The following is a 15,201-nucleotide window of genomic DNA, read 5'->3' on the forward strand; positions in this document are numbered from 1 at the left end:
AGATATTTCTACTCATCTAGGATATAAAGATACTACTATCTTTTTATCACTTTTTTGGGGTTTTTTTTGTTTGGGTTTCTTTTGTTTGTTTTGTTTTCTCTAGAGCCATTTACAGCTCCATCTGGCTGAACTTTATGCAGAATTTTAAACTGAAGTGTATCAGGCTGGAAATGATTTCCTGACTGTGTAAGCATGAAGCGGCTTGTAGCGAGGCCGTCACCCCACTCCAGCCCTGAGGGGGTTAAAACAACCCTGGGAAAGGGCTGCTCTGGAGAGCCAATAGGGAGGCTGATTGGGAAGGCAGCCACAGCTGAGGCCATGCCCCAATCAGGCCACACCTGGCCCTGTTATAAGGGCTCAAGGAGGCACTGTGTCAGTCTTTCTGCAGCCTCAGAGGGAGAAGGACCTGCCTGGGAGCTCAGGGTACAGGGAATGGAGCAGGGCTGGGGGAAAGGCAAGAGAAGCTGGGGAGATCTGGCCTGGCTAAAGGCCAAAACAGGCACTGGAGTTGCAGATGCTGCAGCCTGGGGTTAAGCAGAGGCAGCTGGTCTGGCCCCCTTGCCAATGATGAGTGGCCTTTTCCAGACCGCAGTTTGCTCCAGTGAGCAGGGGCTAGATGATGACTGGCAGTAGCCACTGAAGCAAGGTGGGTTTAGAGGGTTGGGGGGGTTCCTCTGGGAGGGGAGACACAGACTGTGGGGGTACTGCTGGGGTAGAACCCTGAGGAAAATGGCACTGGGTTCTGGGAGGGACACATCTCACCTGCCTCAGGCCCCCATCAGCTGGCAGAGAACATTCCAAGGCTGGAAAAGAGCTAATTCCCAAGATGACCAGCAAGAGGTGCTGCACTAGTGAGTCTTAGCTTTGCAACATGGCTCAAATGCATAAATAGGAAACAGGGCTAGGACTGAGTCACCAGAAATGTCTGTGTTTGTTCCATAGGCAGAATGCAACATGGCCCTTGGCATGGACTTACTACACAATGTACAAATGGTTAAGTATAAAAAAAATAGGTATATCTCCAATTATTATTATTATCTCCTGGAATGGACCTTGAAGGTCATTAAGTCCAGCCCCCTGCCTTCACTAGCAGGACCAATTTTTGCCTCAGATCCATAAGTGCCCCCCTCAAGGATTGAACTCACAACCCTAAGGTTTAGCAGACCAATGCTCAAACCACTGAGCTATCCCTCCCCACCTGTATCCAGAGATTACAGTGACTAGCTCTCCCAAGCTGCTCTAATGCACACTAAAATCTCCACTTATGCACTTAAAAATGAAAGGTAAGTCACTAGCTATTCTGCTTGCAAAGAAAACCTTGAAAATGCAACCAAATTGTAATCAGTGCAGTGATGTCTGCCTGAGTGCGCAGAGAGCTTGAAAGAATAGCTGAGAGGCGTGAGCTAATGATATTTTAAATGTCAATATTGCTAACTATTACACTGATGGGAGGACCATGTTATGAAGATCTACACAATATACTGTGAGCAGCATCTAATTTTGGTATCTCAAGAGAGCAGAGCTTATTTTTGTAATCAAAACATACTATTATCTTGTCTTTTCTCTTGTATATTAAAATGTTGTTGCTGGTAAAGAGACATGCTCACTGTTTGAGTGATGGAAGAACTGGTTCAGTTCAACCCTCTGATCCCCACTGACTTCTACTCATACCTGCAGTCTTCACTAACGTGTGAAAAGCCTGGTAATATGGATGAGGTCTCAGCATCAGGGCCGGCTCCAGACCCCAGGGCGCCAAGCGCGTGCTTGGGGCAGCGTGCCGCGGGAGGGCGGCAGGCGGCTCCGGTGGACCTCCCGCAGGCGTGCCTGCGGAGGGTCCGCTGGTCCCGCGGCTTCGGTGGAGCATCCGCAGGCACGTCTGCAGAAGGTCCACCGGAGCCGCGGGACCGGCGGCCATCAGAGTGCCCCCCCGTGGCGTGCCGCCCTGCTTGGGGCGGTGCAATTCCTAGAGCCGCCCCTGCTCAGCATGCCCCATACTACCTCCCACTAGCTCTCCTCTTTCCCCCTCCTTTTTCTGGGTAACTGGTCTTATCTGGGGTAGGGGAAAGAGCATGCCTGGCATCCTACCCCCTCCTCAACATGGGGGGGCCACCACTATAGGGATCTTTGTTCTACTCTCTGACCTCAGTGGCCTCAGAAAACTGGTTTGACAAACCACTCCTCCATCTGCATAAATTCAATCTGTGGTGACTCTGTGGCCTGCCCCCTCTTTGTGGAGCAGCAGGATTCAGTAAGTAACAGGACCAAACTGAGCATTCTGCCTTATACAGCTCATAAAGTGCTCCAGAGTTTGCACTTCACAGCCCATTCACCAGACTGGAAAAGTCCCATTCATCATATCCCTCTCTTTCCTCCCATGAGAACTGATGATCTGAGAGTAGAGCAAGAGATGTCCTGTCTCCCCAGTTCAGTCATCCAGTCAATCAAACTTATGTACATATCATTTATTTCCTGTGTGTTAGCATTGTGATCTTAAATAATTCAAAATAAATGACTGTGTATTAACCCTCCTCAGGATTAAAAGAGCAATTTGTATTTAATTGTTATTCAAGAATTGATATGTACTATTCTGTATGTGCTACCAGACTAATAGCATATATTCAGCTCCCATTGGTTTGTAGCTGTCCCTGAGACACTGTATGGTTTTAGTATTTATCTTTCTGGAGGAGTGGCTGAGTTGTATGGTAAATGACAGTGGTAGAAATCGAGCAACTAAACCTACTACACAAGTGTGAAGCACATAAGAAACAATAAATCTCCAGCACATATGTTTCTTCAGCTCCCATGGTTTTTAAAACATCTACCAGAAACTGAGGCATTTGCACTAGAATTGGAAGCCAAGCACCACAACACAGAACAGCTTAGAAAGAGGTCAAACGATGTATTAATTTACTGTGAGGTAACAACTGATCTGAGTGAGCCAATGTTTGTAATGCAATATAGTCCCCTTGAAACACAAATGGCCAGAGCATTTTTAGGAGGAGAGCGACATCTACAGGACAGACTGTGTTTGAACCTCTCTTCATATCACCTATTTGGTTAATAAAAGGTAAATGCAGTTTTTCAGCTTCTGTTTATTGCTACCCTTGTCCAGAGAAACTTTTGTGTAAAACATTTTCCTAGTAGAAGGGAACCCCCATAACAAAATGGAAAATAAATAACACAGGATTATTTAAATTAAATATTTACAAAGGAATCTAAGGAAAACCCACCAAAGAAAAATGTTAGTCTTTAAGGTGCCACTGGACTCCTTGTTAAGCTGTATCCACAACCACCATAGCTACCCCCTGATACTTAATATAATTCAAGGACTTCTTATTTTGGAACTCATTTTGATGGTGGTTCATTAATGCCAAGTCTGTTTCTCTTCAGTGCATTATTTTTCCAGATTAACTTTGAAAGCTCCTTATACCTCTGAAACTTTCTGAGGTACCAGAAAGCCCATCTCCCTGTTCAGTAGTCTTACTCGGAGCATCATATTAAAAGCAACACCTCAGACAAAGTATTTTTCCACATCTTTTTTGATTCCTTGTTTAATTTTATACAGAAAACTGGGCGAAACTACTGTTATAATTTCCATGGGTTTTAATTACCAAAGATGGTTTAGCCATAATGCCACATGCAGCATCAGGTGTCCTTCGACATGTAAATGTTTCAGGAGTAAAATGTAAATAGCATAGTACATTTTTAAGGGTTTATTTTCATTCTTTTTAGAGAACTCTCTAGATAAATGCTGGGCAGTATAAAATCTATAGCACAACTGATTAGCTACATACCTAGATCATGCCTCTGATCCAGTTGTCCGTTTGAGATTTTAACTGTCTCTCTTTAATGCTCCTTCTCCTCTGATTTGAAAAGAAAATACAAATCACTCACATTCTGCTGTACCTGTTAATGACTCAGGACAGTTCTTTTAGGTGATTTAAGTGCTCATGAAATGCAACAGATGGGAAACCCATAGAAGCCATGCTGTCAGGGCTTCTTCCACTACTCGCTGTCCAAGGCCCCCCATGAAGGAGGAGGCCCCACGGCATGAAAGGAGGCTGCAGAACAAATACAACCTCAGGCTGCATTGCCTTATCAGTATTCCCACTAGGTGCTGAAGGGATAATAATGGGGACCTGGAGACACCAGGGTGGCAAAAGGGAAGCTGCTTACACAGTTCTGTGTAGCATAGTTACCAGAATATTTCCAAAGCTTTACCTTAGTATCCAGAGGAGAATAGCCAAAGGCAAGATGTCTTCCGGAGGGGTCAATACTAGGAACACTTTGCTAGTTCCATCTGAAAGTGTCAAGGACTTTGTTAGCACCCTAGGAGCCTCTTGCACACAATGTAATACCAGAAACAATGGGTTATGTCACACACAACCCGGAGCATCCATCCCAAAGTGGGTAGACTGACATACTCACTCTGCTAGAGCTAACAGGCTAAAAATAGCAGTATGGCTGTGGCAGCACAGGGAGGAGCAAGGGCAAGCCACCTGAGTACAAACCCAGAGGTAAAACCTGGTCTAAGATAATCACACCATTATCCATCCCTGGTATTACAGACCTAAGGGACAGCTCTCTGCTTTGCAGCACACAATGAACTTGAAACAGCCAAAGGAATCTCCCCAGTGGCAGTGATGGTTCTGCTTCCTTCTGCATCTACTGTGCTAGAACCCTCTGCGTAGCATAAGGGACAGCAAAGGCTTCTCGGAGGCAAGGAGAAGACAGAGCATGTGAGGGAAGGGGAGAAGGCAGAGCTAGGCTCTGATATACTCAGTTCTCAGCTGCCTTAAGGTCCTTGGGGGATTTTTCCACTTGGGCATAGTGGAGAATTAAGCCCAAATCTCTGAAATAGACCAGAGTAATAAGCATCTTGGCCTGGTATCCCCATTTATATAGCTGGTGTTACAGGAAAACAGTTGCTTACGTTTCAGCCCATGGCTGGTCTTTTTAAATAAGTAATACAGAAGTAAAGATGGATCCGCTGCCCATTGTTTTGATGAGGATATAGCAGCTCAAGGGCATAAAATTCTCATTCATTTTAGCAGTGTTCAAAGCTAGCTAGCTAATCAATAGCACATTTTTGTGAACTGTCTGAGCAAGACCTTGCTAATTTGCTTCTAAGTCCCCATTCTATTGTCCAATTTGCACCACCATAACCTTTAAATTGTGCCCCCTTACTATCAGCAGTTACTAGTCGCCTATGGTGGAGGTTGTGAAATCATCCTACAAAACATTATTTTTCGTTTTTGTTTTTTAACTTTACACCTTTATATGTGCAATTTTTCTGTTGTTGATCACTTATAACAATCCTTTGAGGATTATGCTGATGGGAGGGATGCGGTTTTTCAAGTGGAACAGAAGAATGAAGGAAGTAGCAACGACACATGTGGTTTGCCTTTTTGCATAACCATTTATCTTTTGCACTTTATGACCTTTTTGATTAATGTTTTATTCTTTTTGGCTTAAAAAGAAGCTGAAACAGTTTCCAGATTTTGTGTCTCCAAACACTATTAAATGTCATTTCAGCTTTCCACTTAAGAGTCTGATAATGATGGATTACAGTAGCAAAGGCTCAGTGTGAATTAATGGATCAGCTACATTTGGCTTAGAATCATTCACAGACTGTAAATAACACCATAAGAACAGCCACACTGGATCAGACCAATGGTCCATATAGCCCAGTATCCTGTCTTCTGACAATGGCCAGTGCCAGATGCTTCAGAGGGAATGAGCAGAACAGGGAAATTTCAGATGATCTAGCCCCTGTTGTCCAGTCCCAGCTTCTGGCAGTTGGAGGTTTAGGGATACTCAAAACATGGTGTTGCTCCTCGATGATCTTGGCTAATAGCCATTGATGAACCTGTCCTCCATGAACATACCTAGGTTTTTTGTTTGGTTGGGTTTTTTTTAACCCGGTTATACTTTGGGTCTTCACAACGTCCACAGGTTGACTGTGTGTTATGTGAAGAAGTACTTCCTTATGTTTGGTTTAAAAATGTAACAGTGTAGGTCAGGGATTGGCAACCTTTGGCACATGGTCCATCAGGGAAATCTGCTGGCGGGCTGGGGCAGTTTGTTTATCTGCAGCGTCTGCAGGTACGACCAATCGCAGCTCCCACTGGCCATGGTTCACCGTTCCAGGCCAATGGGGGCTGTGGGAAGTGGCGCAGGCCCAGGGATGTGCTGGCCGCCTCTTCCTGCAGCCCCCATTGGCCTGGAACGGCGGACCACAGCTAGTGGGAGCCGCGATCGGCCGAACCTGCAGGTAAACAAACTGTTGTGGCCCACCAGCGGATTTCCCCGATGGGCTACGTGCCAAAGGTTGCCGATCCCTGGTGTAGGTATTTCAAAACTTTGCAAGTGCTAGGATATGTTTAAACATTAAGTACTATAAGGACAGACTCCATATATGTCCAGTACAGGTAAATATGCCAGACTGATCTTATCAGAAACCACTAGTTAGACTAGGGTCAAGCCTAGTCAGTCTACTTTAAAGGGATACCCCAAGGAAAATGTGGGTTCTGTAGGAAATGGTGTGGGTAACTTGGGACCTGATCCTGCGAAATCCTGATTGGCTTCAAGTCCCATTGATGTCAGTGGGTGATGAGAATGTTCACTGCACAGGGTAAGACCGACAGTAAGGGATGTCTACATTTTGAGCTGGGGTGTGATTCCTAGCTCTGACACCCACCCTAGTTCCAATCAAGCTAGCACATTAAAAATAGAATGCAGCCACAGTGTCATAAGCTGTGGGATGGGCTAGCCTCCCTGAACACATGCCTAGATTCTTAGATGGGCATATACTTGGGGCAGCTATCCTATCCTGCTGCTGGAGCTTCTGTGGCTACATTCTATTTTTAGCATGTTAGCTCTCTGAGAGCTAGCGCAAGTATGTCTCCTCGAGCTGGGAATCACACCCTTACATACCCTAAATGGAACTCTACCCTCAAAATGAGTACTCAACCAGTGCTCTAATCTGGTGTTAGATGGCACTATAGGTGTTAGCTTGTGACTGAGATGTTAAACCAAAGTCCGATCCACTTACAGGCAGTGAAAATACCATGGCACTTTTTGTAAGACTAGATTTGTTAGTGTCAGTAACATATTGTAGCCAGATTTCACTCTGAGTAACTAATCTTCCCACCTAAATTCCTCTATTGGTTTCAATTACACATAGTATTGTTTTGGCAGAGATCATGAGATGGCACCGTTAAGCATAGTCTTACAAGTTTTTTTCTTCACACGCAAGCAAGTTTAAGTCTTGAAAGAAATGCCACAGATTTTATGTTGCAGTTTATTTGGGGGAGCTGTAATAAGCAGCAAAGGCGATTGCTCTCTGCCTTAATCATTCTAACAAGTCAATTCTTGGGGCATGTTGTACCCTGGTGTTATGCCAAAAAATGAATTTTGGGGCACTACAACAATAACCTGCCTATTGGTCCCTTTTCTGTCCTTCTTGAGGTAGAAGTTCCCAGGCTTGCTAAAGAAACACTACAGGACACAGATATAACCTTCCGATAAAGTAATTGATAATTCAAAAAACAAAATTATCTTTTTATTAGAATAACTACTAATCCCAAATACAGTGCATCTTAAAAATCCTAAATAAAGCACAAAAATCCCTGAGCACAAATCTGGACCGCTCCCCCCCCCCGAGGACCCGCCCCTTTCTGCCGCTGGAGCCCCCCCCCCGATACCGTCACCCCCCTAGCCTCAGTGCCTCCAACCCCTCCCTCCCCGCACAGTGCTGCACCAGATGGCCCCCCAGTGCTGATAGGCCCCAGCCACCTCAAGTCCCGGTCACCCTAGCCCCAGCCCGAGCCCACTTCCCTGAAGAAGAGCAGCCTGCCTGCCTGGGCTGGGGCCAAGAGGGAAGGGTAAGCAGGAGGGGGCTTTGGGGAGGAGCATAGGCAGGGCCATGCCAGTCTGTTTGGGGAGGCACAGCATTCCCCAACCTATGCTATGTGTTGCCCATGCCTCTGCGCTCTGGATCCCCTCAGCAGGCTGCAGCATTGGTTCTTCCCTGGGTCACTTTTATTCTCCACCTGGGAACTTTCCCTAACTCTTATCTTCCCCCCTCCTCCCCAGAGGAGTCAGCTAACCTGATTTTCTAAGAATGCGGCTCATCCATTGTCCCTGAAGTTTGCATCTGAATAAGATCATTAAGTCCAAACCATCTTCTTTTAGGCCTAGCTTGACATAAGTCACTCGCCTCATTTCTTAGTGGGCATGATTGGGAAGGTGAATGCTGGAGTGAAGATGTCTGTGCTACCTAAGATAAGGAGGAACACCCTGATGCTAGGGACAATGGACAAGATAAACCTGGAACAGAAAGATCACGTTCTACGGGACCAGCACACGGACAGAGCGTGCTGTGCAGGGATTAGTTTCTGCAAAGTAACCAAGCCAAGCCAATCCAGTACAGTAACTCCTCATTTAAAGTCATCCCAGTTAACGTTGTTTCGTTGTTACATTGCTGATCAATTAGGGGACATGCTCATTTAAAGTTGTGTAATGCTCCCTTCTAATGTCATTTGGCAGCCATCTACTTTATCTATGGCTTGCAGGAAAAGCAGCTCGTTGCAGCTAGCTGGGGGGGCTTGGAACCAGGGTGGACCAGCAGCCCCCTATCAACTCTCCCTATCAGATCCCTGCTCCCCTAAGTTCCCTGTGCAGCAGCTGCCTGCAGTTCAGCTGTGTCCCTCCTCCCACTGCCTGTGCTGCTCCTGCCCTCTGCCTTGGAGCTGCTTCCCAAGACTCTTGCTTGCTGTGCTGGGGGGGAGGGAAGGAAGAGGGGGGATAATGTCAGGGTGTCCCCTTCCCCCCTGCTCCTGCACCCCACTTACCCCATCTTCCATAAAGCAGGGCTCAGGATGGAGGAAGCTTGTAGCAACTGCAGTCTTAGCAAGCTGGTCTAGTTAACAAGGCAGTGTGCTTAAGGGAAATGTGTATATCTCCCTCCATTCCTGCTGTCTTGCAGAGTGAGAGAGTTAACCCTCAAGGGTTCAGCCAATTGCTAGTTCATCATTTAGCAGTAAGGGAAATATCCTACCCTCTGATTCCTCCACCTCAACCAAGTTTCACAATCATCATCACTGTGTACCAGTGTTAAATTGTTTGTTTAAAACTCTGTGTGCGTGCGTGCGCGAGAGAGAGAGAGAAATAATATAGTCTTGTCTGGTGAAAAAATTTCCCTGGAACCTAACCCCCTCATTTACATTAATTCTTATGGGGAAATTGGATTCGCTTAACATTGTTTTGCCTAAAGTCTCATTTTTCAGGAACATAACTACAACGTTAAGTGAGGAGTTACTGTATTGCCAACCCCAAATGTTCAAAAATCATGAGTCAGGCTCATGATTGGGCTTTAAAATCATGAGATTTTGTAAAAATATTAGATTTGCTGTTCTTTTTATTTGCCTTCTGCTTTTTGAGCCTTTAGGGTGCACTGGGGTCATATTTTGAAACTTTCTGCACAACCATGAGGGCTAGAAACTTACCTTTTCTTTAAGAAAAAGGCTGAAATCACCACATATCCACTTGACTTCAGGAGCTGTGGCTTTAAGGAAAACAATCATGAAACTCATGACAAAATCATGAGAGTCGGCAACACTGCCAATCCAAAATACATGTGATTCGGTGTACAGTGAATGCAATGTAATATGCAAATGTATATAAAGGAAGAGTTTTTCTGTGTAACTTTGGATGCATGGTCCACTATAGACCCATCCCTGCTACCGGAGTTTGCTTAACTCAGTGTAGCTTTGCTGTATGCCAAATAAAGGAACCTGAGTGATGCAATCTAGACTCATACTGAGTTTTGGATCCCAGAGAACTGGATGAAGTGTTCTCCCAGAGCTGAACAAGCTGTTCTAGATAAGCCAATTGAAAAAGATCTCGGAGGAAATCTCAGCACTTCAGTGGTATCTGTCTGGTACATACATGCTACAGGACTTGTCAGCAATGGTGGAACTACATGTATATATAGGCACTCATGTCACTGCAGATTTTCATAATACAACTTCACAATACCAATCAGAATTCATAAGCTCTACTCAGATATCCCAAATTCATCGGAATATCTCCAAAAGGAGGAACTATTTTCTTGAAAATATGCCTTTGAGGCAGGGGAAGATGAGAGACAACATAAACTAGGCAGTCCCATATTTAGGATTTTTTGGCTAAAATATCCCCCCCCCCCGCCATGAAAAATAATAGGTCATGCATCATACTAACCCAGAATGAACTTTTAAAACTCAACACAAACATCATAAAGAAGTTCCTCTAGCAGGTAGAACAGCTATGGGGAACTGTCTCTATAGAGAAAACCCCTGCTAATAATTCTGTGAGCTACTTGGGAGAGAGTTTCATCTTTGCAAACAGAGCCCCAGCTGCCAACAGATGAGCCAAGTCTTCCTATTACTTCTCACTGGTTGGGTAACTGGACCCAGCTACTCTAAGTTCTAGGTGTCTACTCTGTCACAATGGAGTCTGTTTCTCAGGCTCTGCTGCTATCCTAATCTACTAAATGGACAATGGAAATCATGAAAAGGATACAGAGTTGTAGCCATGTTAGTCTGCATCGGCAAAACGAATGAGGAATACTTGTGGCACCTTAGAGACTAACAAATTTGTTTGGAGTCTAAGCTTTCATGAGCTAAAACCCACTTCATTGGATGCATGCAGTGGAAAATACAGTAGGAAGATATATATGCACACATTGGACATGAAAAAATGAGAAACTGCAGAATTGGAATTAACTTGCAAACTTGACACCATTAAATTAGGCTTGAATAAAGACTAGGAGTGGATGGGTCATTACACAAAGGTAAACCAATTTCCCCATGCTAATTTTTCCCCTACTGTTACTCACACTTTCTTGTGAACTGTTGGAAATGGGCCATCCTGATTATCACTACAGAAGTTTTTTTTCTCCTGCTGATAGCCCACCTTAACTAATTACTCCCATAGTTAGTATGGCAACACCCATTTTTTCATGTCCTCTGTGTAGATACACATCTTCCTGCTGTATTTTCCACTGCATGCATCTGATGATGTGGGTTTTAGCTCACAAAAGCTTATGCTCAAATAAATGTATTAATCTCTAAGGTGCCACAAGTACTCCTCATTCTTTGTGCATTAAAAGGATAGTGCATTGATTATGTACAGTGTGAGTGTGATGCAGAGATTTGGCAAGCATGTTAGCAAATGATGGGGATTATCACTGGATGCAAGACAAAGCTATCTTGTAAGACTTGAAGCAATAATAGTCTACTCCCAAGCTGACACAGCCAGCAACTGATATTTAAACAAACAGCAAAAAGCAGTGTAGACTCTGTAGACATACGCCACTTTACGATCCCACACTTGGAAAGCAGCTTATCAATCAACCAAGATTGTAAAGTTTTGTTACCAATTATTAGTGCCTACAACACTGTAGTGTCAATTCCATGACAAGAGCACCATACACTTATATAACGGCACTGCTATGTGCTTCACACTTCAAATATTCTTCAAATGTGCCAGAAGTTTATTGGCACTTGGGGCATATAAGGGATAGCACAAAGTGGGTGTTTTATGCAAGAGACCTAATCAGAACTTTTAATTTAACATGACCACAGACCTCTGGGTGCCTTGACAAAGTATAAACAAAACAATATGATGAAAAATAGAACAATGCATGAAAATACAAGTATTAGAATGAAGAATGGAAACACCCATAACAACCCCTAATTCCTTAAACAGAAAAAAAAGACACAAGACAAAGAGTGTGTTGGTGGATAAAGAAATAAGACAATATTTTACATGTGATTTAAATGTTTCCAGATGTGACAAATTCAATTTAAGTGAAAAACAAAAGTTCTCATTATTGACCTGAAAGCTACCAGAGACGTGTGGACCTGTGGACGTTGAGGGGGACTGGGTTCAAAAGGTGCAGGCTTTCCATAGCAATGGACTTATCACTCACCTTCTCAAGATTGCGCTTAGAAGAGAAGGCAACAGACAGTCTGATTCCTATAGTCGACAGTATTGAAAGCCCTAAATAAAACCAAAGAGCCAAGAGCAAATCTCAGAAGTTGTCTATCCTAGAAATTGCCAAAGCCTGGATTACAGTGTCTGTGTCTTGGAGAAACTGTCACAACCTTAGAATATTTCTGAGATGAGAAAAGCTGCTCTCAACTATTGCCAACAAAGCATGAGGTTGCAGGTTCAGTTCACTGCTCAGGCATGACTATTACACACTGCTGAGAGTTATGATATTATCAGGTGATCCATCTTAGTCCATCTGATAGGAAGAAGAATTCTGAAAATTTACTGTCATAGTGGGTTTCTCAACACAAGTGGAAGATTTGAGACTATGCAATAATTCAGTCAAGATCCACAGATAATTTAGCAGGGGCTGAACGTCAGAATATTTTAGCTGTACAAGTATCTAGCTTCTCTGAGAAACATCACTGTTAATGCCAGGGGCGCCATTTCAGATTTTGGTGGGGGTAGAGGGTTAACTGTGATTTCTGAGGCTACTTAGGCACTTTAAAACTCTAGTTTTTGGTAGATAATTTATCAATAGCTGACAGGACCCCTGTACCTAATTCCTTTAGGAAAGAAAGAAAAGTGAATAAATGTTAGACCCACTCAGCTCTAATAACATGTTTTGACATCTTGTGGCAAGTCACTTAAAGGATACTGGTTAGGTTTAAAATGTTAATGTATATTCTTACTTTATTACTAACTCTGTGGAGAGAGACACCCAGTCAGGACTCCTGGGTTCTATACCAGCTCTGGGAAAAGAGCAGGGTCTAGTAGGTTATAGAGGGGAGCAGATACATCTGAGTTCTATATAAGAACATAAGAACAGCCATACTGGGTCAGACCAATGGTCCATCTAGCCCAGTATTCTGTCTACCAACAGTGGGCAATGCCAGGTGCTTCTGAGGGAATGAACAGAACAGGCAATCATCAAGTTCCCCTGTTGGCCACTCCAGCTTCTGGCAAACAGAGGTGAGGGACATGGTGTTGGATCCCTGCCCACCCTGGCAAATAGCTATTGCTGGACCTATCCTCCATGAACTTATCTAGTTCTTATTGGAACCTTGTTATGGTTTTGGCCTTCACAACATTCCCTGGCAGAGTTTCACATGTTGACTCTGAAGAAACACTTTCTTTGTTTTAAATCTGCTGCCTATTAATTTCATTTGGTGACCCCTAGTTCTTGTTTTATGTGAAGGAGTAAATAACATTTCCTTATTCAATTTTTCCACATCAGTCATGATTTTATAGACCTTAATCATATCCCCCCTTAGTCATCTCTTTTCCAAGCTGAAAAGTCCCAGTGTTTTTAATTTCTCCTCATACAGAACATGTTCTATACCCCTAATCATTTCTGTTGTCCTACTTTGTACCTTTTCCAAATCCAATATATCTTTTTTTGAGATGGTGACCAAATCTGCACAAACTATTCATGGCATACCATGGATTTATATAGAGGCAACATGATATTTTTCTATTATCTATCCCATTCCTAATGAATCCCAATATTCTGTTATCTTTTTAAATTGCCACTGCACATTGAGTGGATGTTTTCAAAGAACTATCCACAATGACACCAAGATTTCTTTATTGACCGGTTCGCCTAATTTAGACCCCATCATTTTGTATGTATAGTTGGGATTATATTTTGCCAAGTGCACTACTTTGCATTTATCAATATTGAATTTCTTCTGCCATTGTGTTGCCCAGTCACCCAGTTTTATGAGATCCCTTTGTAGTTCTTCGCAGTCTGCTTTGGACTTAACTATCTTGAGTAATTTTATACCATCTGCAAACGTTACCACCTCACTGGTTACTGCCTACTCTATGAAAGAACTGTTGCCACTGTATATGCTGGAATGGAACAATGTTCTTATGTTCTTATGTTAAGCCACAGTCCTTCAACGTGAGCACCTTAGGGTATCCTTATCTCGACTATGGCCTTTATATGCTATTTTACAGAGGACTTATACTTTACAGAGGAAGGCAACATCAGATCCAGGATAAAAACATACCTCCTTGATCTCAAGTCCCATCTTCAGACCACTAAATTATGCCTCTCTAGTTTACCAAATCAAAATATTCCTTATTTCTGCTCCTTATAGCTCTGCACTACATTCACACCCTGATGCAACAAAGCTTTCATTATTCTAGACTCCCTCACCACTTGCTCTCCAATCTCTGCCTCCTTTTCATTTCTTGCAGTTCAGCCAAATACTACAGTAAGCTCCAAGACTAGCTGTCAGAGAGGAGTCACCTTGGGTAAAAGTGTTGATGGCTCTGGAGAATCCACCCTGCTATATATCAAAATAGGTCATTCTCTGAATTCAAGATTCAGTTGGCAAATTTGTAGAGCTGAGCCTATGATTCTTATAAGGTAGCTCTGGAGGGAACGTGCTTTTTGCAGAGTAACTATTTCCATTGCCGTTCGATCCAGGACTTCACTGAGTGATTTGATTACATTGGTTGTACCTTAGCACATAAGAGGACAGATCACAAGGAGGTTGTCATCATCTGCTTCAGAAAACAAGGTGGGAAGACACCTCATCAAGGACCCAGTGACTTTTTGCTCCCACAGAAAATATGGCTCACTTTGAACTGTATCTGCACATCAAAGGAGATGTGCCTACCTCCTCCATGAATGGGGATTGAGATGCAATCCTATTTCTGACTGAGGAAATGGTCTTCAAACTATGGAACACCTCATCAACCAATGTCCCAAACAATCATATCCTGGTGGTATTTCTTTCATTCACTCCACATCACCTGACATAATGAATTGGATCACCAACCTAGACTTGGCCATCTAACATTGCTATTTGTAAGCCATACAAAAGAAGATTCTGTGAATTTCCTGGAATTTAATTCAGTCCCTTGAAGATAGATCCAAATATTGGGGGTTGTATACCATGATGTTGTCATATTTTCCTGAGCTCAAATTGTACCAGATGACATGGCACATGAATAATTCTAAACACCCTAGAGTCAGACACATCTCCTGAACTAACAAGTGCCCCCCCTTATGAATACTCTCAGTAGCTAAGTGGGTCCAAAAAATCTCTGGCAAACAAACTGTTCTTCTTGCACAGCACTTGCATGGAACACACTCAATCCTCACCTTGTCACATCTTAATGGACTTCTCCACTTACAGTGTCACACTT

The sequence above is a fragment of the Mauremys mutica genome, chromosome 2 (assembly GCF_020497125.1).
Source record: "Mauremys mutica isolate MM-2020 ecotype Southern chromosome 2, ASM2049712v1, whole genome shotgun sequence".
In the NCBI taxonomy this organism is placed as follows: Eukaryota; Metazoa; Chordata; order Testudines; family Geoemydidae; genus Mauremys; species Mauremys mutica.